Source organism: Nylanderia fulva, unplaced genomic scaffold (assembly GCF_048542155.1).
Source record: "Nylanderia fulva isolate GAGA-0341 unplaced genomic scaffold, ASM4854215v1 Scaffold144, whole genome shotgun sequence".
NCBI lineage: Eukaryota > Metazoa > Arthropoda > Insecta > Hymenoptera > Formicidae > Nylanderia > Nylanderia fulva.
In genome coordinates, this window is record NW_028189666.1 from 256,784 (window position 1) to 280,715 (window position 23,932).

Here is a 23,932-nt window from a genome sequence, read left to right on the forward strand (position 1 = left end):
TATATGTATTTGTGACATTTTTAATTTTATCAGCGATCAATAAATGTATTATAATGTAACAAAATACCGTATATAATAGTTTTGCAATGGAATGAAAGAAACGGAATATGATATGGACTTATTATATTAAATATCTATAATAATAATATATATAATAATTATTTCAATGCATAAACTTAGACTTAAATTACAAATGTAATTTGAAAATTACATGAAGTTATTGATAGTGTGCAATAGAGATTACAGATTTATCCTGTGCAGATTCATCTATTGTATCAAATGGCATGTCAGAAATTGATTGTTCAACATAATGTATTGATGAGTTATTATTATTCCCGACTGTCTTAAAATTTTCTACAGTCTTGGAACTTTTTGAGCTATAATTGACAATATAAATAAACATGAGAGAGAGAGAGGGAGAGAGAGAGAGAGAGTGAGAGAGAGAGAGAGAGAAATATATGAGTCTTTGTGCTCTAAAAATATTAAATTATAAAAATAATAATAATAACTCTTACTTTATACATCGAAATCCGAATATTGTTGGCAGTGATCCTTGTTTAATGTATCTTCGTCGGTTTATACTACCAGGAGGATAGAAAAAACATTCTTCTAAAAAATGTTGACTGCAGAGAATTGATGTTCTTAATGGTGAAAAATTTGAACCTATAGCAACGCACCATGCTTTCCGAAGCGTTTCATTTTGAGGAAACCTATCAGAAATAGTTGCAATAAAAAACTAATTAATATATAAAATATATAACTATAATATATATGTATAATATTACATTATTATTTACACATACACGCACGCACGCATGCACATATATATACATACATATATATACTTACTTGTGAAAAGAGATATTATTATTCCTGTTAGCTTGTAATTTAGAACCGCAACCACAAAAGGTTTTCATTATTTATATACAAAAATACACACATAAAATGTCCTTTTCTCTCTGCAACTAAAGATTAAGATTGCGATAAGATTTTATAAAGATCGCGCTCGACAAGAAAGCATATGCTTATATTATAAATTTTAAAAAATTGATACTTTTACAACTCTTGAAAATAATATAGAGTCAAATAATTAATTTTATTATAGCAATTAATGCCGACATAAATTGAACGAATTGTCACAATTCAACGAACTGTCAAAAAGACGCACCGAACACTGTTGAACATTGAACATTGCTCTTATTGCGCGCGCAATAAACTAAAGATAAAAAGAGATAAAATGAGTCCTTCTATTCTCGCTCTCTCTCAGTTCTGCTGGCTTTACTACACTGATAGAAATGAATGGTTTTCGGGGTCCATATATATAATAAGTCCATGGGAAATATCCCCCATCCACGTTCATACACCGTCGATTTCGATTATATACTAAGGCATCGACTATAGCTGGGCGATACAGGGGCAGCATTTACAAATACGATTGCCACCTTTTTGAGTTTCACTCGAATAAAGGAAGAATAAATGAGACAGCTATAGGCTTTCCGCGCTCTCTCTATCCATGTCGCGTTCATTCCAATATCGATTCGTCGTACTTTTCTTTTTTCCTTTAAGAAATGTGGCTGAACTATTTGCATTTATTATATTAATAATTAAATCATACAAAATTATATTGTGTTTATTTATAAATACAAACATAGTACAGTAAATAATATATGTATAACAATTTACATATAATAAATAATATATAATAGTGTTAATAATATTAATAATTAATGTTTGTAATTTTAAAAAATGTCGCCAGTAGATAAAATATCAGAAAAGCTTTATAAATATTTTCCTATCGGGGTGAACGGAATGTACAATGTACATACGGCACGTTTGTAATATTGTTAATTGATTAAATTTTGGGGAATTTTTCATTATATTTTCATTATAGAAGGAGGAATTTTTCATTATATTTTCATATATTTTGATATTTAATTATCTTTTCGTTTATGTGTTAAAAATTTTTTTAGCTTTGTCTTGATTCATTAAAGAATAATATTGAAATGAAGTGTATAAATGTCTGGAAAATGAAGGATATAAACACTTAACCTGACCTACTAATCATTTGTACAATTTCGTCAGTCGATCCTGACACTAAGTGTAAAGCTCATACTTAAAACATTGAAAGAGATTGGAGAGACACTTTGTGTTAACATTCCACGCGATGCGTATTGAGATATAATTACTCGGAAACAACATTATGCTGGATAAACCTAAGATAATTAAGGTAAACCTAAGATTGATTTTTGTCTTGCAAAGCATTCGCGGGCACAGTGGGTATCGTTTCCCCTTAGGGGTAGCTCCGGAAGATATAATCTAATCCTTTCTCCAAGGGGTGAATTATTTTACATATTATTAATAAAAATTTATTCCTTGGATATTAATTGAGTTAAATTATGGAGGAGGAGGAAGGACGCAGTCTCTCCTCTGCCTATGTATAAAGATTATAAAGAGACTTTATTCGCTAAAAAATAAACATTATTATATCGCATACAAATTTTGGTGTCAAACTTTGATTTATTATATCTCCTAAATTAATGCCCATGGGCACAGTGGGTACCGTTTTCCTTTAGGGGTAGCTCCGGAAGATATAATCTAATCCTTTCTCCAAGGGGTGAATTATTATTAATAAAAATTTAATCCTCGTATATTAATTGAGTTAAATTATGGAGGAGGAGGAAGGACGCAGCCTCTCCTCTGCCTATATATAAAGATCATAAAGAGACTTTTTTCGCTAAAAAATAAACATTATTACATCGCATACAAATTTTGGTGTCAAACTTTTATTTATTATATCTCCTAAATTAATGCCGACCGCCACTTGATTCTTGTGGAGAATTAGAATATGGTACACCTATAACATATTTAAATAGCATTTAAATTTGGTGAGATGTGAATTTTTATACATATTTATCAACAAAATTATGTTATAAATTATAACATTTTATACTTTAAAACAATAAAATAAAAAAATAAAAAGAAGTAATCAAGCGCCGGTAAATAATAAAACAAATTAAATAAAGTTTTTCAATGTGGACCAATCAGCCAAAAAATTATTTATTCGTAAAACACTACGTTTCAACCAGCAATTTCTAGTCCTTATCAAGTGTCTAAATAAATTTGAAATCTACACAAGTTACAATAAAGAATTAGTTACTGAAGTAAAATTACATTAAAATTAACAATAAATCAAATAATATCGATTAATATAAAAGGACAAAAAAAATGCGTATTATTTAAAACCATACGCATAATATAAAATTCTTACTTGTGAACAAATAAAATGGAAAAATAAACCATCCTTGTAAGTACATAGATAATTTCTAAAAAAAATAATTATATATTCAAAGACACAAAAAGTATTTGTACAGCTTTATTTTTTTAATAACAAAAACAAAATTAATATTTTGTCGGTTATCTTTTGGAATCGATTATTATCTATAGTCTTCGTGGTATCAAATAAACAAGATTTTTCGAAACAATAGATGTTTGCTACTGCTTATTACGATTTATTGCATATCAAATTTTAATATCTCGACCCGAACACATCAAGTTTTTTGTCACTTAAATCTTTTTAATGCCGAGTCTAAATTGTTTGACTACAAATGATATCATTCTTAAAAGAAAGATAATTTTATGATAAATTTTATATCAGATCAGATAATAATCTCGCGCCTGGCGCCCAAGCAAACTCAATTTTTGGTGTCTTCGCGAATTTCCCGCTTTCCGCGCCAAAGGTGTGCCGTCGGCCACTTACATCGGCCCTATTTCTTGGATCATTATCTATCCGACCGTATAATATAATTAACGGTTACAAATTGGCGCCCAACGTGGGGCCCACGAAATAACAATTTTATTATCACAGGACGTTCGGTTTCGAGATTGGCTATTTTTCGATATCTATCTGAGATATAAATTCTTGTTTTGTGTGACCTTTATATTATGCGATTCTGATGATATCTGAATTTTATATATTTTCTGAGATTTGTATTGTGGATGGATTCCTCTAGGGGAGAAAAATTTCTCTTTGCAATTTATCTAACAAAATTTCTTTTTTGATAATTATATTTTAGGAATCTCATATATTTGTGTAAAAATTATGTTCGCGAATATTAATGTTTTCCGAGTTTTATCTGTTTGAACTTTCCTTTCTTTAGAGATAACGCTTTTCGAAAGAAGTTATTGTTGAAGAATAATTTTTTTTTTGTTTTTTATTTCTTTTTTTCTCGGGACATAGATTTTTCGGTGTCAATCAATTTTTTTTGTTTCTTGTTTGCTGCATGAACTTTAAGCTCGGAAACATGTATATTTAAAAATATTAATTTATATTTTGAGACGCCTATTTATTATTATTATTTTTTTTGTTTACTTTTAAAAATTCATAGGAGTGAAACTTTCTCTTTATTTCGAACCCGTGTTATGAGAAACTATTATTCGTCAAAATTTTTAGTTGACGAAATGAAACATTTGTTGGAAATCCCAGCATTTTTCTGGAGATTTCTAGTGCGAGACCCATAGTACTCCAGCGTCGACTACTGTGAGAAATTTATATTTGGCGTGAAACAATTATTGAAATTACGTGCGAATTATATGCTATTGCTTTGCTTGCGCTTGAACTGCAATGGCCATTTATTGTGTGCCTATGGTTTCTAGCTTTAGTTGTAATACTTTCAAGTAGAGAGTCAGCCAGCGCGCACTATATTCGTATTACGAACCAACCTTGTACTTTACTCTTAAGTAGTGTTTCTTAATTCTTTTTGTATAAAAATCTGCGATTTTGCGCTTTCTTGAGAAACATTAAGCGACGTGCGCCCGTGGCAACGACGCGGAGGCGTTCTTAGCACGTATAGAGGAAGGTCATGCATTAGTTCCGGTTGAAGACGAAGAAATTTTTAAATGCATTCCGTTCTTCCTTTCCGGTATCGCGCTTTATTGGTATCGCAACGAACGAAACCGCTGGAGAACTTGGCGAGAATTCGAGGCCGCGTGCGGCGTACTCGATTCGGGAACCCCGATTTCTAATTCGCGTTGCGGGACGAAATCATGCGACGTACGCAGGGCGAAGGAGAGACGGTCGCCGATCACCTGACGTGTTTGCGCGCACTCTTCGAAAAGTTAAGTCCGCCGTGGAACCTGGAGGAGCAATTGAATCACGCGCATCCCCATACAACACCGTTAGATTGCAAAAACATTACAACAATCTTTCACCGCAATATTGCAATATTGCAAATTTACTGCAAAATGTTGCTTCATCATTGCTGTTGAATTGCAGCAATGTTAAAATGTCCGCTTTTTGGAAGATAATAAAATTATTGATTATCGTTAACATTTTTTATTGTACAATATTGCAAAAAATTATTTTATTACAGTATTATACCCAGTAAATACCAAGTTACAGTTATATAATTGTTAGTTGTAATTTTCCACTCAACAATATAATTGTTATAATACACGTATTATATTTTTGAGTGGAAAATTACAACTAACAATTATATAGCTGTAACTTGGTGTTTGCTGGGTATATGTATATATATTACAATATATAAATTATAGAATTTGGATTACATGCAATATTTCCGAAATATTAATGTCATGTTGCTACAAGTGTGCTGGAATTTTGTGCACCTATATCTCTGCAATGTCTTTATAATGTTGCATTGCAACTTGCAACATTGCAACGTTGCTGCAATATAATTGCAATAATCTGTGCTGTATGGGTCGTAACATGTTGCCGCGTTTGCAGGTTGCGGTTCATCGTCGAGACGTATACGACTTTACGTCATTAGAGAATTTAGCGACGCGCATCGAGAATAGTTACGCAGCGGTGTCGCGCTCCCCCACCTCCGGAAAGAACAATTTTTGCTAATTTGTCTAAAATATCATAATAAGACTCGCTAAGAAGCTCAGTGTCTTTATTTAAATTTAATCCATTTTTTTGTTCTTTAATGTGTAACATCTCTGAGATGAGACTTTTATGATAATTAATTTCTTTATCCATAATCAATACATTATCCCAATTGAATGTATGCATACATTAGAATTGCTTCGATAAAAAATACAGAATTTTTAGTAGGATATAGATGCCTTAATAAACTTGATAAAATTATTAAAATACAAAAAGACAAAATTAAACATTCTTGCAATTACAGTTACAGTGCTTTATGATTTTAAAAAACTGCTGCTGCATTGCTATATACTCTGTTGGACACATCAAATATTTCGAATATTAACTTTTGTAAAGAAGTGCAATTCCACGCAATCATTAAGAACTGCTGCTGTAAATGTATACCTGCATATTAGAGATATTTGTATCAGTAAACTAATGGATACCAACGAAGTAAATATTTTTAAATTTAATATCTATAAAATAATGAGTTTTATTTAATGGTTTTAAATTTATTTTAAGAATAATTTTTTTAATAATTTACGCAAACCTAGCAATAAAAGTTAATATTTTAAAAGCAATTTATTTACAATAAGGCTATAATATAGATAATTGAATGCATGAACGCAATGAGCGATAAAAATACGCACACGCTTGACAGATGCACGAAAATGGTTTACTTATTACCATAGTAACCGATATTATGAATATTATAATCAATAAAATATGTGTTAAAAAATATATTATAACATAAATTAATAATAAATAATAATAATAAATAATAAATATAGTAATAATAATAAATATAAAATTCGATCATATATCTGTATAAAAATTATATACAGAATGTCTCAAAAATCTTGTTTTTATTGATTGTGACGATATTTTTCACATTTTTATAATTTGTATCATAAGATAAAACAGAATTTAAGAATAAAAGCAAAAAATTGACGTTGAATAGACGTGGATTAAACGTCTTTTTAACCAATTATTTCATAGTAAATATAACAGTTATATATATATAATATAAATTATTTTATAGGTCTCATAACTCACGAGCTAACATTCGTGAGTAGATTCTTTAGTCAATTTTAAGATTTCTCAAAATAAAAATAAAAAATGATTAAAAATATACACATTGTATAAAAAAATCAAATTAGTTATGCAGAAAAAATCAATATCATCTGACTAGAAAAAAATCAATAACAGATGACAGATCGATACGCGTATATAAAATGATTGGTTAAAAAGACGTCGAATCCACATCTATTCAATTTTTTTTTATTTATTCTTAAATTCTGTTTTATATTATACAAGTTATAAATTTGTAGAAAAGACATCGTTACAATCAATAGAAACAAAACTTTTGAAAGTAGTTTAAAAGTGGTTTAATTTGGATACCAATTTCAACCATACACGACATAGACGTTTAATAGTCGCCTTCCCGATTTGTCGTTTCTCATTGGGTATGAATATAACGTCATAACCTTCGACTTTTCTGATATTTTGTGAATTTATTTTTATTTATATTGCTATATTATATTTGCTTGTATGTATTTTTATTAATATTTAAAATATTAATTTTGATATTTTAGGTAAATAATAACTTTTTTGTTTATTTTGCTACATGTTTAAAGTCAATTATTGTTCAAACTTGTTTTACTTTGCTGCTGACTCTTTCCTTGTTCCTGATTGCCTTCCATTCCTCTTGTTATTTAAAGGTAAATTATTTAAAGCCACAATCTCCACTTGATTCCTCTCGACCAATAGAGCCAAACGCGATGTTATTGCGACAATTATGAAAGAAAGAACATTTGAAAAAGGAATTTGAATCCTATGGTTGGGATCTCAAAAATTCCCCTTGTTCCTTCTCTTAACATCCCCTGTAAAGAAATAGGCGAGAAAAATATTGGTCCGAAAGTCGGCTGAAGGTCGCCTATTTCTTTACAGGGGATGTTAAGAGAAGGAACAAGGGGAATTTTTGAGATCCCAACCATAGGATTCAAATTCCTTTTTCAAATGTTCTTTCTTTCATAATTGTCGCAACAACATCGCGTTTGGCTCCATTGGTCGAGAGGAATCAAGTGGAGATTGTGGCTTTAAAAATTAAAAGAGCTGACTCAATAAGTATTCTCATTATTGTTCGTCGCGTCTGGACCTAATTACGACGCTTTGGGTGGGTGGGGGGGGGGTATAAACATTGAGAAGAATATTTATTCGTAAGTGTCTGAATAGCTCAGTTGGAAGAGCAGTCGTCCGGCAAGCGGAAGGTCTCGGGTTCAAGTCCCGATTCAGCCGACTTTCAAACCAATATTTTTCTCGCCTATTTCTTTACAGGGGATGTTAAAAGAAGGAACAAGGGGAATTTCTGAGATCCCAACCATAGGATTCAAATTCCTTTTTCAAATGTTCTTTCTTTCATAATTGTCGCAATAACATCGCGTTTGGCTCTATTGGTCGAGAGGAATCAAGTGGAGATTGTGGCTTTAAAAATTAAAAGAGCTGACTCAATAAGTATTCTCATTATTGTAAATTATTTATTTATAAGGTAAATAATAATTTTATGTGAAATTTTTCAAATTTTAATTATTTTTTTATATATGTATTTTGAATGTCTTATATATGTTTTATATATGTATTTTGTATGTTTTTATATGTGTATTTTGAATGATCGGATGCAGTATCAATTTTGCATAAAGCTTATATAGACAAATTTGTTTAATTAACATAATTTATTTAATTATAACCTTAATTATTTTTTATAAAAAGATCCTGCGGGCGATTGGCTTCGCGAGCCGGAGGATGTATAGGACGATCGGTCGCGCGACGGAGAGCAGGATTTAAATGCGTCTGGGATGGACGAGGCGTCGTGACGAGAAGTGGATTTAATCAGGAAAGAGAGGAGAAAGGGGGGAGGGGAGAGAGAGAGAGAGAGAGAGAGAGAGAGAGAGAGAGAGAGAGAGAGAGAGAGAGAGAGAGAGAGAGAGAGAGAGAGAATTCCTGGAGAGCTTGCATTGGCGTGGCGAGAAATAGAGTTTTTGCGAGGAGAGAGACCTGGAGCAGCCGAAAATAGAAAATGGGGTTCGAGAAATGGATGGAATAAGTGACGAATTCCATGGAGAAGATAATGGGAGCGGGCATAACGACTATTGGCGAATTATTAGCACATTTTGATGGAGTGATTACGATTATCTACAAACTACGAGACGAGATGACGAAAATATTAATAGGTTCGAGACTCAAGGGAAAGGCGGCCGAGTGATTTCATTCAAAGTCTGAACATATCGAGATATCGACCTTCTCTCGGCAATAAAAGTCTCATTTGATCATCGTCCAAATAAATTAAAACGAAAAAAAGAATTTGAGGGACAAGTTTGGAAGAGAGGTAAAACCTTCGGTGCGTACATGCACTAAAAAAATCCATATATTTTTCCATGGAAATTACTTGTTTAGTATGGGAAAAGTTACTTGCTTATCACTGTAATTTATTTTTCCATTTGTTTTAAAGTTAAAATATATATTAATGTAAAAATACATGTAAAATATAGGTAAAATTGCTATTTTTATGCAAAAAAATCATGTAATTTTAAATTTACTATTTTTATTTTGTTAAAACTTTATTTTATAAATATTTATCCATCTTATTTATAACATTATTTTATAGCATTTATACATTACTAGCATTTCCTATGTATAATTCCATGTTCAGTAAAACATTTTTAATTTTGAAAATATTTAAGAATATATTTCATATAAAATTACATATAATCTGTAATCTTCCATATAAGTAGCAATATTGCATGATTATGTTGGGTCGGAAAAAACCTAGCATAGTCATGTCATTTTACATAAATATTTTTTTGCAATAACAATAAAAATACAAATTAACGCTCGTGTAAAACTTAAAATTAATAAAACATAAAAAGTAGGCCAAATAAACAAGCCAAAATAATTTAGATGTAAAGATAATTAAAAATTATTTGGCTCGTTTATTTGGCCTACTTTTTATGTTTTTTTGCAATGCCTGTTGCGAAAGTTCGATTTTCGATTGCTGTTTAACGTGCGGAAAATGGCTTATTTCTCAACGATTCAATGTATGCCTTACTTTACCACATTAGTGCGAGAAAAGCATCTTTATGATTTACTTTACCGCACTAGTGTGGTAATGTAGGTTACTATGGTTACACTTTACCGCACTAGTGCGGAAAATATCTTCTTTCTTAATGGTTATTGATTGATAGTTTTTATTTTACCATTTCTCGATTGACATAACAAACTTGAACGTAACGAAATTCACGCGAGACAAAACGTTAATTTGTTATAACCTTCATTATTCAAAAAGGATCAAATGGATAAAAGAAACGAGTATTTAAGACCATCTACGCCGTTAGAACTTATAGAAGCAGCTCAATCTGCCACGAAGATTTTATTACCGAAAAAATCAAGAGATAAGTGCATGAGTAAAAACATCTCAAATCGAACTTTCGCGATAGGCATTACAAAAAATATTGTATGTGACATGTGCGGAGGACAACAAATACATTGCGCGTAAAGTTGCCGCATTCGCCTTAACTTATTATGCATTCACACTCGTACTCGTGTGAATGCATCATAAGCCTTCGGCTTATGCGGCAACTTCACCCGCAATGTAATTCGTTATTTTCCGCACTTGCCACATAGGATACTATTTTCAGTGTGCATGACAAAATTATCTGGCAAACAAGGTGCCAATTTAGGCGACTGATCTTGTTGATTATTTATCATCGACGAAATAACGGACTTTTTACATGTTACAGGCATGATCAAGGAAGTGCGAATTCAAGGATTTGCGACGACGGCATCTCTGTTGCGGGCTTTCGAGAAAGTGATCCTCCGGGCAAGGGGACAGAGAGATGGCATGGTCACCCCGATGGGAAAACCGGACGGCAGTGCGAGTTTTCACAGAGGATTGAAACAGCAAAAGAGTGGACGAAAGAGAGCAGAAATCGAGACGATATTACAACTTGCGGGGAACAGAATCATATATGAGTGCAAACTGTCCAACGAGGGTGAGCGGCGTAAAATGTTTTTGCTGCGGCGAACGCGGACACGTAGCAGACAGATAACTGTAGAAATGCGTTAGGAGATATGATCCGAAATTATACGCCAAATATAAAATACGCGATGTAGAAGTTAAAATGAAATTGATTCTTAAAGATGACAAGCCCGTATACCAAAGAGCGCGAAAATGTTTCTAACAAGAAAAACAAATAATAAAGAGACAGATAGATGAGTGGCTGAATGACGATATTGTACGGCCGTCGTTGTCGGAATATGCGAGCCCCGTGATCTTGGTAAAAAAAAGGAACGGCGTATCGATTATGCGTAGATTACCGGCGACTAAATCAAAAGATTGTAAAAGACCGCTATTGCCTGCCGCGCTGATCAATGATCAGCTGGATCGGCTGCAGAATGCAAAAATCTTTACTACCTTAGATCTTGAAAATGGATTTTTTCATGTCGAAGTATACGAAGATAGCCGAAAATATACGGCATTTATTACGTCTGATGGACTAGGAACGAATTTTTAATAATACCATTTGTCTTGTGCAATTTACCGGCAGTTTTTCAACGATTTATAAACGTTACTTTTCCAGATTTTATTAACTGACATACATGGACGACTATTGTGTCGTCTGAAAATTACGGGGAGACTTTAGAAAAACTTAAGCGGACAGGGCGAGTAAATCCGGACTAGCAACTGGAATAAATGCTATTTTTTAAAAACAAAAGTAGAGTTTCTGGGACAGGAAATAGAATTGGAACCGTCGGAAGCGAAAATAGACGCGGTTACGAGATTTCCCGAGCCGAGAAATATGAAGCAAGTTCAAAGAGCTTTGGGTTTATCCGGTTATTTCCAAAAATGTATTAGTGGTTATTCATTTATTACGCGGCCTTTGGTCAACTTATTGGGAAGAAAGAATGTTGTTTTCCAATTTGAGGGAAAATAAAGAAATGCGTTTAACAAGATAAAGGTTGCTCTGGTGAATAAACCTATTCTTAAAGTATCCTAAAATAAACGTCAGACCATCGAACTTCATACCGATGCGTCAAAATACGGCTATAGCGCTATTTTGTTACAATATGACAATAATCTATTGCATCCCGTATATTATGTAAGCAGCCGTACGAAGAAAAATACAGTAGCTATGAGCTCGATGTGCTTGCAATTATAAAACCTTTGAAAAAGTTCCGCGTGTATTTAATAGGTATATTCTTTAAAATAATAACAGATTGTAAAGCGTTCAGTTTAATCATAAGTAAAAAAAGATTTATACGTGCATGGGCTTTACAGCTAGAGGAATTTAGTTATAACATCGAACATCATTCGGGAAAAACGATATTAGACGCACATATAGACGCACTGCTTTATTGGTTTATGTATTGTTTCTTTTGTGTACCTATTATTTTGCTTATAATGTACTTATTTTCAAAACAATTCGTGCTCTTGTTTTGACATGCAACGGGTAATCGCGCGATTTCATTACTGCCGAGTATTGAATGTGTCATTACTTGATTGACTCGCAAAATTTGTAATGTGATTATAAATCGTCTCTCCTGAAACCTCGAGGTCACAGACCGCCGAATTCACGCAAAGAATGCTCTTAATTCGTAGAATAAAATAAAGCTGAAATTTATAGAATATCCCCTTATGTGAATTTTCTTTACTCGTCTTAAAATAAATCAAGCTCGTAAACCTACAGTATGTATATAAAATCAGCTGTACCAGAAAAATCAATATCAAAGGTAATGTCAAGGCCACGTGCAGTGATGCAAGGCATCCTATGTATCTATACGCGCCCTTCCCAAACTTTGCGCCCTATGTATAACGTATATTGCGTACTGAATTGTAATGCCTCTGTACATACACAGACTAGGTCAAATTTAATTGATTCGTTAATTAATTGAAAAAGAGTAGAAAATGTCTTTTGTGTATAAAAAGAATGTAAAATATAAAAACGTGAATAAAATATATTATGAACTATTCTCTTTATAATATTTATATTATTTATTATATTATTAGCTTTCACACATTTTCTTATTTATTTTATATCAACAGTAGAAAAGTTATTATAAGTTTTACATTATATTTTTTATATTAAATTTTGATATAAATTATATTTCTCCAACCACGTTTGCAGCCACGTCTGCGACCTATTGTCAGCTCGCGTCTATCGAGCAGTTTTCCTTTTTATTATAACAAACAACTTTGCCTCAACTAGGCGAGAGACACTACCGTGTCTCTTGACCTATTGTCAACTCGCGTCTATCGAGCGGTTTTCCTTTTTACTGAAACAAACAATATCAAACAAAATTAACGCATATGTATGTTTAGTCAACATTTTGGATAATACAAATAAGCATAACTCCGCTAAAAATGATTGTAATTGAACATTCTTTTTTCATTTTCAAGCTTGAAGTCTCTACTTTAAAAAGCACTCGTCAGAATTTGAATTTATCCTCTCCCTTCCTTCGCTACTACTTCAAAAGTAAGACGTCCGAGAAAAAGTTTGATCTAAAAATAAATTTAAGTAGATTTAAAACATCTATGTAAATCTTCATTGCTATCTAATTCTCTGTAAATCTTCGAATATCAATTTAAATTTAATGTATGTATGTAAAGCCAACTCGATCTACTAGCGTAAATCTATTCAGATCTAAATATATCTGCAGTAATATATCTATTTTGATCTAAATACATTTAAATAATTTACCCTAAGATTTTATTGCTCATTTAGTTGGCCTAAATATCATTTTATTTTTAAATAATTTTTTAATTTCTACGAGCCTTCCAATTTTTGATATTAAAATTAATATAAATCTATCGCTGTTTTGTTTTCACAGTCGAATCAGTAATACAGTCTTAATTGTGATTATTAATAATGCATATTTTGAACCACGAATCTCTCCGTTAGTGCGGAAAATCCATTATGATTCTCGAGGGAGGTGAAGAAAACCACGAATTTCCGCGGGAAATCCATTATGATTTTCAAGAGAGGTAAGGAGGAAGAAACGTTTTCGTTATAAGTTTATAAAAAGGAATATCTTTGTTTGGAATCCGGGAATTATTTACAAGAAGTGAAGTGATAATAATTGTCTCGGAGTAACTTACTACTTATTGAGCGCGTTGATGTCGATGGACTTCCGTAAAATTTAAATCTCTTAAATTTTCGCTATCATTTTGCGCATTAATTGTATTGTCGAATTTTTTAATATAAAACATTTCAGACACCACTCTCTTTCGCAAGTTTCTTTCCTTATGTAAGATTACTGGGTTATCCCAATCAAAGTTGTGATTAAATTCTAAGCGATGTTCGATAATGACTGAAAAATTTCTTGCCAAAGGATCATTTATGTTGCGTCTTTGTTTCCCGAGTCTCGTATTCAAATGTCTCTTGCTTTGTCCAATGTATCTCACCACAATCATTACAATTTATACAATAAACCCATTCTGTCTGTTTTTTGTCTATTAATTTGTTTTTCCCTTTTCTTATGTTATCTAACTTTTTAGGGACAGTATATACATATGTAAGACTTTGAAATTTTTATTTTTTTAAATTTGACAAATATCGTAATCAGTTAATAATCCTTAAGGTTCGCCAGTAATAATTAATAAAAATCACTCCTCAAAGGTAAAAGTCGACCAAACTGGCAATCATTTATTATAAATAATTAGTTAAAATACAACGTTTTGGCTGTCATTGCAGCTCTTTTCAAATAAATCTATAAAAAGTTACATAAAAATAATTATAACAAACAAGAAAAAGAGAAATTGCAGAAATGTTTTATATAAAAAAACAACGTAAGAGCATTAATTTACAGAAAGATACGTAGAATTTTAGTGGGATTTATGATCGTGTTCTTGACGCTATTTAAATTATTTTTATTTTTATCTATTTATAAGAAAAAGAAGAAAAAAGTATATACTTCTCATCGTTTTCTTATCAATTGTAGTAACAGGACAAACAAGATGTATCCTCTCTCGTTATTTATAAATGATTCATTTGAGTTATATGTAAATGGTTTATACAAATGCTTTATGTCAAGTTGTATTAATAGATTGATTGACATCTCGTCATAATAATTAGATAGATAGATACGTTTGTTGCTGTCCCTTGGGAATTGCAAGGCGCTTTTTCAAAGAGCGAACCTTTTACATAGCTCTAGCTTTTCCTTTGCCCTGGCCATGTGTGATTTTACAATTAACTAACTCTTTACCCCACATCATACAGTTCATTCTCTTCGTCCTCCCTTCCTCTGGACATTCAACTTCATTCTATATATCCTGCCCTCTTCCTCTTCTCAATTGTCTTCCAATGCCTTCTCCTCCTCCTTTCCTTTCCTTTTGTCTCGTCATAAATATTAGATCGAATATTGTCATAATAAAGTTTATAAATTATATAAGTTATATAATTTTCTAAATCTTCTCACACAACACTTTTGCCTCCTCTTATACAGCTAAATTTTTTATTCCATTCTTCACTCCATTCTTCACTATAACATATATGTAAAATTTTCTTATTCTATTCTGTTGAATTTGTTTTATAAATGCAAAAATATAAAAATTAACAGTATGTATTACATCCTAATATTTTCTACAATAATTTTAGGAACTTAAAATATAACACTATTATGAGTATTTCTGATGAGTGATTCATCACAATTATATTGACTCATTAGCACACTTTAGAAAATTTTAGTTTACAGATTTTTAGTTCAACACAATTAAATTTGTATATTTAGATTATTTTTATATAACATTATTATACCTTATTATACATATTTATAACAGTTTTTATAAGTTGTTTATTATATAGAAAATATATATTCTGATATTTCTCACTATCTCTCTCTCTTAAAAAAAAAGATATAAATAATATTATTTTGTGCATTATTAATTTCTATATTATGTATATAATTTATATTTTATAAAAATATTAGTTCCTAAATGTGCTTAAATATTTTGCTTATAATATTGCTTAAGTCTAAAATACAATGTTTATAATATTTTAGCGTATTATTATGTAATTGTGCTGTCTATTTATAAATATATGTCTGCAAGATTTACAAAAAAAGTTGAAAACTTTGTTAGAAGTTGTGTAATATAATATTATTTTCTCTTAAGTATAACGATATGTAAGGATATGCTAATAAGCATATTTGAGAAAAATAAGAAAATACTATATTCTGAGTAATCTTGTAATATATATTTATATACATTTCTTCAGATGATAAAATAAAATATTTGCACTGACAAGTTTTGATCTTTAATTCGTTACAAATATATGGCAGTTTCTAAAATATTTTATTCGGTTGTTCTTCTCTGAGCAACCTGAGGTTAGCTTATTGTTACATTTAATTGTTATATTTATTTTATTAATTTAATTAATTTAATTTAATTGAGGAATATTGTTACAAAAAATGTTTCAAGCATATTAGAAAAATTGACATTTACTTATACGATAAAAGCACGGTAATCTGTCTTTAAACACAGTCTGTATCTTTAAATCGATTATGATAAATTCGAATTTCGAGGAAAAAATTGTCAAGCATATTTTTTTCGCACATTTATATCAACGATAGAAATTATATCTGTATATTAATCTATCAAATTGTGAAATCAGTTTCAAATTATTGCCGTAAAATTAATAATATTAATAAATATTGTTAAGTATACTTCATTTTTCTATGAATGCAAGTTTGAAAGTCATGGATTTGACAATGAGTACCACGGGTTCTAAACAGCAACATCTGCAGAACGATTATAAATTAATTATTTGTCATGCATACGATATAAATATCTCTTTTCGTATACGATGGTCATATTTTAAAACATGAAGATTTAAGATTTTTTATTTATTGAAAAGATACACACATAAAACTGTATCACGTACGTACATTTAAAACAGTTTCGGTCGATCTATAAATATTGCTTCAATTGCTACGATAAATATTTCCTCATTCCTATCAATTTACTAATTATATATACTCCAATGAACATTGGGAACAAAGTTTCCAAATCCATTACATTTCATCCTTTTGTGTTTCTATTAATATTGTTTAATTAAAAAAAGAAACGGATATAAATACCTGTACATATAACATTATATATGTGCATATATATATACATATATAAAACATCTGAGGAAAGCGTTTAAAAAAAGCAAGTAATTTTATAATTTTAATTGATACAATGACAATAAGATTAATTAATTGAAAGTAATCGTCATCAATTTTAAAAAAAGAAATTTCTCCTTTTATTCGCGCGTATTCCTCAGAATACAAGTTAAACTACAAATTGCGATGAGGATTCGTGAAATGGATGATCGAGGATTTATGATTCAACAAATCATTCGCCAAACTGACTTAGCACAAAAAAAGTCAATTGGAATCTCTTCGATTGGAAGTTACTGAAGTCTGTCACATTATTCTAACAATAAGATCTATGAAGTCTACATCTGAATTGATTTTTCCTTTTCTCGAATCTGTTCCTTGTTTAAAGAGAAAGAAGAAGAAAAAGAAGAAGATTAATGATAATCTTCTTATTCGATATACAAGAAGAAGCTTGCAGTTTTTCCTCTAATAGTTTACATCAAGCATTCTTATATCATATCATTTGAAGATACTGTGGGAGTATGATTAGTTCTTAACTATTCATCTGTTCCTTGTCAACAAAAAAAAGAAGAAGAAAAATTGATGCAGGAGATCATCTTGCTATCATGATGATGCTTGCTACTTAAATCATACGAGTACAAAATCGCTAGCTCAAGCAACATGGCGACGAAAATAATCAACTAGGACGAATGGCTGAAGATATAAAATCCAAGCGCGATTTCTGCAAAAAAGAAGAAATTACTCGTCAAATGCAATTATTATTATTAAATTGCATAAAAAATTAAAGAATTTAATATATTTTGTCTATATTTACAATTAAGATAAAGCAAAAAAATTTGATAATAAATATACAGCTCAACTTATCTAAATTAAATAACGCAAGAATCCAGAAAATCTTAAAAATTTGCGTTATTCGCAAATTTTTTTGAAGAAAGTGGACATAATCACTTTCTTCGAATGGACAATTTTTTCAAAACCTAATTGTGGATCTCACTCATCGGATGGTTTTGTGCTGAGATAAATGACATCCAGAATCATCATCTTCAGGATTCTATGTTGCACGAAAAATTCGTCCAATGTGTACACAAAACAAATTTCCAAGTCTCCATCATCCAATTGATCAGGACCATGAAAAAATAGATAAAGTCTATTATGTCGAGGACGAGCATCAATTTACGTCTGCGCTAAGATGATTAAAAAAATAAAACATCACACGTCCAGCAATATCATTCCATCGATGAAAATCCGACTATTATCTGCAAGATATTTTCTTTTGGACCATAATTGAAGAATGACAAACAATCTATTGGCTAATGAAAATTCTATTCTGAGTATGAAAGAATCAATACAATTTTAGTTCGCGACGTGAAAGGAGAAATTTCGAAAAATACGAGTAAAGAAAAATATTGCTTGCTCATTCAGTTCAGTAAGAAGATGTTAATTCTCTTTGTTATGCATTTTTTGTGCTTTATTTAATTTATTAATGAATAAGCTTCTAATGAATAAGTTTTGGTGAAGCGATAAAGAATGTAAATGCGAAAGGATGATGTGTGGCGCGAGAGAATATATTAATTTTATTTACTGAAACACGCAAATATTTAACTTGATAATTATCTTGATAACAATTTCTTATCTGCTGCTTATTTTCCATTAATAAGCATTTATTTCTTACATTATAGTTGCACTCCTGCAACTATAATGCTTGATTATATTGTCGCAGATTATATAAGATAATCATATATGTACATACATATGTATACATAAATACTTCTCGTACAAGTTATCAACGTACTTGTCAAGTTAAATATTTGTATGCGAAATTTATAATCAAATTCGAATTCGATCTCACGCTGTTATTAAACTATTATTTCGATACTTAAATAACGGCCTTTTCTCTCCTTTTTCCGCTTCCTCTCTTTTAAAAAAAGTGCATAGTAATTTTTATCTGCACTTTATCATCTTATTATTGTCATCGTGTAACTTGAGGCAGATTTGTCTAAATATTCGTGATCGATCTGATACGTTTTATGCCTAAAAATGTCTTGTTCGACCACCGAATATGAACATCCCTTATGGAAATTTAATACTAGTGAGTTAGTGCTTAATTACTTATTTCGAGTACTTAAATTACTGTACATATATCAATAATTTAATGATCAAAAATTACTGTATATCAGTAATTTTTTGGTCATTTTCTATAAGCAATAAACGTTGTTATCATGTAAAGCCACATTGTCGGCTTTACTGATATGTGGTTTATTAATCTAAAGAATTTTCTGCATATTCTGTTGTAAAAAAATTCCACCCATGGTATTGCCTACTAAAATGTAATCGAACGATTTAAAAAAATTGTTTATTTTTTTAACATTAACAGCGAACGTTAAATTATAAAAAGATTTATAGGAAACTTAAATATAATATACAAAAACTGTATTTGCTAAAAAATAAACAGTGATAAAGTAATAAATATATAATTAAAAAGAGAAGAATATGCTTGACGATTTAAAATTTAAGCGATAAAATTTAATCTACGTAAAGAAGCTGAAATCATCTAAATAAATTTTATCATTAATTTCCTCGATAATTATATTTATACCGTTGAATTCTAAATCAGTTAATGATATTTTAATAATTTATTTATGAATATTTATATTATATTGTTCTACATACATTAACAATGGAATAATAAATAATTGCAATATTTATGCAATATAATATGCAACACAATGTGCAATATAATTGATAATTTTGCAATATAACTAATATGTAAAAAATATAAATTTAAATGTAAAAGATGTTCTCAAAATTTCAATGAAATTGCCGTAAAATAATTATAAATTTATAGACTTCTTAGAAGACTCGATATATAGTCACGACATATTACGCGCGTTAAATATACATTATGGATCATTACTTGAAACCGGCTCTTTTCATCTGTGATATATCTATCTTTATCTTTTAATTTTAAAATCTTGATTTAATAATTATCTAGCCTTTTCAGGGATCACGTTATCACGTTTTTTTGATACACTATACCCTAGTAGCACAATCGCATTGGGGCAAAATTGGCAAGCAATAAATAATCAATTTTAATTTTATTATTTGAATTTTATTATTGGGTATAAACTAATTTTCTATATTGGTCTAATATTGTAAGGTGTCCGCTCTTTCTTTTTTAGCTAATATTGTATTCTAATATTGGACCAATAAATTATTTTCATTTTTAAACAATATTGACAAATAATAAATATCCAATTTTTAATATTGGATTTGAACTAATTTTCTATATTGGTCCAATATTGTAAAGTGTACGCTCTTTCTTTTTTAGCTAATATTGTATACTAATATTGGATCAATAAATTAATTTTATTTTTAAACGATATTATATAGCAAGCAGTAAACGTGCAATTTTTTGTTGCCTATATATTAATTTCTTATATTAAAACAATATTGTATTCTAAATTTAGACTAATAAAAAAAGATAATTCAGAACTGGTGTAACCAGTTCAATAACTATAAAGACCGTGTTCCAAAATTTACTCCTAAAGAATAGACGCAGATTAATGAATAATATAGCCACTTTAGCTAACGCTTTATATAATTCCCATGATTAAACTTGAATACGAAATAGATATCTTGTTACGCGTCACATAGCAGTAAATTAAGAAACTAACGATTACAAATATTGCATTGCAATATTGGCAACATAGTTTATTACCAATATTGAAGTCATCATGGACACAGCAATATTGGCAATGCATGTACATTTATTTCATTATCAATGTTGGAGTCATCATGGACACAGCAATATTGGCAATACATGTACATTTATTTCATAACCAATTTTAGAGTCATCATGGACACAGCAATATTGGCAACACATGTACATTTATTTCATAACCAATTTTGGAGTCATCATGGGCACAGCAGTATTGGCAGTATATAGCATGTTATTAATAACCAATATTACCTTTGCATTGGGAAATATTGGACCAAGAAATTCCCAATTTTGCTAATATTTATTTGGTCAATGTATGACCATTGTGTTGTGCTACTAGGGTATATTTAATTAAACTTTCTAACTTAATGCTATTTTAATTGCTTATATCGATTGTATCACATTGAAAAAAAATTATATTACTGCTATAATTGCTCATAATTAAATACTCTAAGATAGGTAAGCAATAATGAAAGTTTCATGCAGAATAAATTTTAATCTTTAATTAAATATATAAATATTATTATAAATTATAACACAGCTACATATGTATAATTAATTTTATGTATATTGCTAAAAAGAGATGATAATATAAATATAATTAATTATGAAAGAAAATAGAACAAGAAAGAGTGAGAGAGAGAGAGAGAGAGAGAGAGGGAGAGGAGATTGATTTGATCTTTATTAGCTTTGCTATTTGTAATACACATATACATACTATGTATAATAAAATAAAATAGTCATTTTCGTTTATTATCACCTTATCGCAATATCACTATATATAGTTTTTCTACAGTCTTTCAACAAAGATATCTCACTATCTAATCGTGTACCTTATGATGAATTCTTTTAATAACCTATTAAATTGTTTAATTCTCACACATTGTTTTATTTCTTCAAGCAAAATTTGTTATATAAATTTATTCCATCGTAGAAGACACTTCTCTGCGCGCTTCTTGTTTTACGAAATTGTATCGCTATGTTTGCAGCTTGTCTCGTCTCTCTTATACTGTCTTCACCCACTATTGTCAGCCTACTTTGCATCTGATTAGGCATAATATTATTAATAATTTTAAAAATAAATTTACAGACATTAAAATGAACCCTTTCCTTAATAGACATAAACCTTAGTGCTTGCAGTATATCCTACGGGAGTATTTCTGCTACATTGCAAAATAATTCCCATCGCTCTATTTTGTAGTATTTGTAAGCGTTTCATTTGCGTTGCCCATAGCTATTATTAAAGTTGAACAGTATTCGAATGTGGAGCAATATCTGTCTTATACATCTACTATATATTGACATCGAGTAATCTATTTTATTTTAAAAACTTACTTTTTTACCTTTCTTTTTAACTAAGAAATCACCATGTTCCTTAAATCCTAATTTATTATCTATTATCTATAATTATTTTTAAATACTTCATTTTTTTTTACTTGTTCAATTTTTATTCCATTTATGCATCTTAATTTAATATTTCCCTTTAGTTCTTTTCTTACATTTCTAACTATCATAAATATTGTTTTTTCCGCATTCATTTTTAATTTTTCTTAACATTCATCCATTTTTCGACGATTGCAAACGCTTCATTCAATTTTCTCTCTAATTTTTTGCTGCTCGTTTTATCTACATATATTAAAATGTCGTCCGCATACATTTTAATACTGCATTCATCTCCACCCACATTTACAATATCGTTAATATATATATATATATATATACAGGGTTTGTCCGGAAAGTAATGCGTCGCATTTTTTTAAAAAAGAATTTATTGATCGCATAGGTAAAACAACTTAAAATTGTTCAAAGTATGACCCTTCTGCGTCAATACATTTTTGCCAACGCGATTTCCATGCGTCATAAGATTTCTGGAACTCCTTGACTGGGATGCTGTTCAGGGAGGCCGTCGAAGTAGCTTGTACGTTGTCAACCGACTCGAGCTGTTGTCCTTTGAGCTCCCTTTTCAGCCGAGGAAATAAAAAAAAGTCCGCCGGGGCCAAGTCGGGACTGTAGGGCGGCTGCGGCACCGTTGCCACACCGATCCGGGTCTTGTCCAGCTTCACGCAAAACTTTATCGCATAGCGTTGCTCTATCGTTCTCTCCATCACAAGTTCGACGCGACCACTAAGCAGAGGTTCACAGAATAAGCCGTCCTAACCCTCCAAGCGCATGGAAACAATTGAGCGACCTACCGTTGGAAAGCTAAGGGTACCCCCCTTCCTCCCCAACCGGTCCCATCGCTCTGCGATGTATAGTCGCGTCACAAAAAAATGCGACGCATTACTTTCCGGACAAACCCTGTATATATATATATATATATATATTGAATAGCAATGAATCCAGTATCGATTTCTGCGGTACACCATACTCTGTTACGATCATGTCAGACCATTCACCATTGAAACAGACATGTTGCGTTCTATTCTTCAAGTATGATTTAAACCATTCCACACTATATTTTTTAGACCATACTGATTCATTTTCTTTAGCAATCTGTCTCTGTCTACGAAGCTTAACAGAACGGGCCTTCTTTGTTTTTTCCGATAGGGTACTATAATCGATGCCAAAAATTTTTGCAACGTTATTTATTGAACCTCCATTTAAGACTTTACTTACTACATCCTCGTAAATTGATCTATTTTTCTTAAACATTTTTATATACAATATTTTATATTCTTTAGTTTCCAATCTAGTTAGCAATCTGTCTCTGTCTCTAGTCTCAAACGCTTGTTTGAGATCCACAAATATTACCCCTACAATTCTACCTTCACTAATTAAGATATTCCATTCATCCATAATAATTTGTATTGCTGCCTCACATGAGTGATGTTTTCTGAATCTTGATTGGTGCTCTGTTATGAAATTATTCGCCTCCACATAAGCTTCAATTTGCTTCTTTACCACTAACTCTAAAACTTTTTCTATTGTTGGCAAAATATTGATTGACCTATATTCACTGCCTTTTTTGGCTTATTCATTTTTGGTATAGGTATAATCATAGACGTTTTTCAGCTATTCGGACAGTATCCTAACTTGAGGTATTTATTTATTACAACTCTAAGCTCTTCTTTTATTACCAGGAATAATATCTTTAGTTTAACGTATAAGACGGGCAACAAGAGCCAAATCGCGGATGACAATGCGTTATCCTAACGAAACTAAATAATTTTTCGTTA

General features: G+C 30.5%; 1 long non-coding RNA gene across 1 annotated transcript; it reads left to right on the top strand.

The window, feature by feature from the left end:
* The first annotated feature begins 8,654 nt into the window (after positions 1-8,654).
* LOC146724194 (uncharacterized) lies at positions 8,655-12,908 on the top strand. The gene is made up of 2 exons (XR_014924178.1): positions 8,655-9,281; positions 10,681-12,908. It is a non-coding gene; the product is annotated as an uncharacterized LOC146724194 (long non-coding RNA).
* The last annotated feature ends 11,024 nt before the right edge of the window (positions 12,909-23,932 follow it).